Source organism: Acinonyx jubatus, chromosome X (assembly GCF_027475565.1).
Source record: "Acinonyx jubatus isolate Ajub_Pintada_27869175 chromosome X, VMU_Ajub_asm_v1.0, whole genome shotgun sequence".
NCBI lineage: Eukaryota > Metazoa > Chordata > Mammalia > Carnivora > Felidae > Acinonyx > Acinonyx jubatus.
This window is the reverse complement of record NC_069389.1, coordinates 17,720,424-17,724,177: the sequence shown is the minus strand read 5'-3', so window position 1 is coordinate 17,724,177 and position 3,754 is coordinate 17,720,424. Positions and strand designations below refer to the sequence as shown.

At 45.8% G+C, this 3,754-nt stretch overlaps 1 pseudogene; it reads right to left on the bottom strand.

Moving 5' to 3' along the window:
- Positions 1-1,373: 1,373 nt before the first annotated feature.
- On the bottom strand, positions 1,374-2,829 carry LOC106982740 (keratin, type II cytoskeletal 8-like; annotated as a pseudogene).
- Between the last annotated feature and the right edge of the window lie 925 nt (positions 2,830-3,754).

The following is a 3,754-nucleotide window of genomic DNA, read 5'->3' as shown; positions in this document are numbered from 1 at the left end:
CCAATGTACATTCCTACCAGCAATGTGAGAGAGTTCTAGTTGCTCCATATCCTTGCCAGACTTAATATTTAAAACATCTCTTCAAGCTGTGTTGAGATATTATTGACATACAAGGAGTTGAAAGTTTTGGTCCTTTAATTGTAGTCACCTTTAATGTTCATTGAGAGGCACAAGCAGAGAATAGAAGTCCTTTTTAACTATTTTCATTCTTAAACTCTGCTTCAGTATAAAGAATTCTGTGCAGGGGCACTTGGGTGGCTCAGTCAGTTAAGCATCTCACTCTTGATTTTGGCCCAAGTCATGATCTCAGTTTGTTAAGATCGAGCCCCATGTTGGGCTCTGTGCTGACAGCATGGAGCCTGATTCAGATTTTTCTCTCTCCCTTTCTCTCTGCCCCTCCCCAACTTGTGCGCATGTGCATGCGCTCTCTCTGTTTCTGTCTCTCTCTCTAAGTAAGTAAATAAACTTAAGAAAAAAGAATTCTGTGCATAGACTGGTACATGAAGCCTTGGAAATTCTCAGGGTCACAGGAGATTTGAGGTTTTGGATTTGTGCAGATTTAGTTCAGCTGTTGAAGTAAGTACATACTTGAGAAGAACTGAAGAAGATCACTGTGGTCTTGAAGGTAAATTTTTATTCAGTAAAGACAGAAGAGTAGCTCTTAAAAGACGGATGGTTCAATAAAGACTGGCTAAAGTTGGCAAAACTGTCGGAAGAACAGACTACTGCATCTTTCTGTTAGGCCAGTTGTTAAACTTGACTATGTACTAGAGGCCTCTGGAGAACTTGTTAAAACACAGCTCACCACTCCCATCCCCCAGAGTTTCTGAGTAATCAGGTCTCGGGTGGCAGAGGGGGTAGAGAATCTGCATTTCTAACCAGTTCCCAGGTGATGCTCATGCTGCCGATCCCAAGACCACACTGTGCTCTGTGAACCACTGAGGTCCCTGATTGCAGTGTCCCAGTGAGAGGCAGTGGGGGTGAGAGGTTGTTGGATTTAGGATATATTTGGAAGGGTCAAGCCAATGAAACTTGATGTTAAACATTGTGATCCTAGGTTGTTCTTTAAGTTTGTTTCCCATTTGTGTGTTTTTGCTTTTTAGGTTTTTATTTTATGTATTAATTTATTTAAAAAAATTTTAGGGGCGTTGGAAGAGCCATCTGAGGCTTTATTTGGGATTGGCTTTTAGCTGGGGGCATGGGCAAGAGGGGGTACCCAGGGCAGCAGACCACCCCAAGGGTAGGCTGAGGGCCAGGGTGAGCCTTAGTGGGTCTCCTATTCCTGATGCTCCCCATGCACAGCTTCTTCCCCCAAAGGCTCTATGGCAGCCTCAGGAGTGGGGTGGGGGGGTGGGAGGGACTACAGTGACTGTTCATTTGGACAGGACATCAGATGATTTGTACATCAGCTTCCCATCATGGGTCTTGATCTTCACAACCACGGCCATGGAGGAGCTGACTCGGATGAAGAAACTGGAGCCCTTCCACATCTGAAGCTGGACTGGAAAGAGCCCAGGCTGTAGTTGAGGCCAGGGCTTCTAAGGCCCCCATAGGCTGAGCTCAGCCCACCTGAGTAGTTATGTTCTGCATCCCACACTCCAGCTGGCTCTCCTCGCCCTCCAGCAGCTTGCAGTATAGGTGGCGATCCCGATCTCCAGGGCCCACTTAACATTCATGGGCTTGTGGTACTCCCACAGCTGCCACACCATATCCTGCTTGCCTTGCTGCAGGGGAGCCTCCAGCTTGGTCAGCTTGGCATTAGTGTCCTTAACCACCAGTTCCCCACACTGCTCTGCATCAGCAATGGAGGCCTCCAGGGAAGCCCTCTGGCCTTTGAGGCCCCCAATCTCAGCCTGGAGTTGACTGATATTCTGGCTCATCTTGGAAATCTCCATCTTTGTATGATAGCAGTCATCCCTGTGCTTCTCAGCCAATATATGCAGCTCCTCATACTTGATCTGATATGTGGTCTAGGCCTCAGCTTGTCTGCAGTTGGCGATGTCCTCATATTGAACCTTGACCGTGGCGATAATGCTTTCCAGTTTCAGGGAACAGCTATTGTCTGTGGACAGGACCATGGACGTGTCTGAGATCTGAAACTGTAGCTCACGAATCTCCTCTTCATACAGTTGCCTTAAGAAATTAATCTTGTTGGTGAGCCCTTCCAGGTGAGACTCCAGGTCTACCTTGTTTGTGTAAGCTTTGTCTGCATCCTTCTTGATTAGGACAAATTCATTTTCCATGTCTGCACACTCTTTGATCTCTTTGTACTTATTCTTGAAGTCCTCCACCAGTCCCTGCATGTTGCCAAGCTTTACCTCTGGCTTCAGCTTCTCCTGGCCCAATGTGTCCAGTTGCCGCCCAGGGTTGTTGATGTCGCTCTTGAACATGTTGTCCGTGTTGCTCCGAGCTGTTTTCTGCTGCTGCAGGAGGCTCCACTTGGTCTCCGGAATTTTGCTCTGCTCCAAGTGCCTCACCTTGCCGATGAAGGAGGCAAACTTGTTGTTGAGGGTCTTGTTCTGCTTCTTCTTCTGGGTGCTGACAGCCTGGATGTTGGGGTCTACCTCCAGCTTAAGGAGGCTCAGTAGGCTCTGGTTCACGGAGACAAGCATAATGTGCCCCATAACCCTGGCCCTGCTGTAGCCCCTGACCATACTCATGCTGGCGCCCAGGCCACCCCAGAAGCTGCTATTGCTGCTCATATAGGAGAAGGCTGAAGAGTTGATGCAGGCGCCAGGTGCACTCATGTATGAGTGGCTGCTGACGGCCCCGGGGGCTGGAGGTGGACACCTTGTCAGAGGTCTGGGTCATTCTGATGGACATGGTGGAGGCTGGACTGGAGGCGATTAGGCTGTACGTGACAGAGGTTCGAGAAGGACACAAGATGCTGCTTCTATGAGGACGCTTTTTAGTTTTTTTACTTTGAGAGACAGTGCAGTTTTCTTAAACATACAAGCTCTAGGTTCAAATCAATATTCTACCACCTATCAATTGTGCAATCTTACACATTACTTCATTTCTCATTTATAAAATGTGGATAGTATGAGCAGGGGTTTTTTGCAAGAAATAAATGAGATACCTCATATAAAACTTATCAGGAGGTGCCTGCCTGGCTCAGTCAGTAGAGTGTGTGACTCTTGATTTTGGTGGTGTGAGTTTGAGACCCACGTTGGGTATAGAGATTACTTAAAAATAAAATCTTAAAAAAAACTATCATGGTATACAGAATATGGACTTTTGATTGCTTCAAGTGGGCAAGTAGACACTTAGATATTATAATGAGGGTTGTCAAAATAACTGAGAAGAAAATTCTTTTTTTCGTTTTCAAAAAAGATTTTATGGGAATGCAAGCTGGTGCAGCCACTCTGGAAAACAGTATGGAGGCTCCTCAAAAAACTAAAAATAGAACTACCCTACGACCCAGCAATTGCACTACTAGGCATTTATCCATAGGATACAAGTGTGCTGTTTCGAAGGGACACATGCACCCCCATGTTTATAGCAACACTATCCACAATAGCCAAAGTATGGAAAAGGCCCAAATGTCCATCGATGGATGAATGGATAAAGAACATGTGGTGTGTGTGTGTGTGTGTGTATATATATATATATATACACACACAATGGAGTATTACACAGCAATCAAAAAGAATGAAATCTTGTCATTTGCAACTATGTGGATGGAACTGGAGGATATTATGCTAAGTGAAATTAGTCAGTTAGAGAAAGACAAAAATCATATGACTTCACTCAT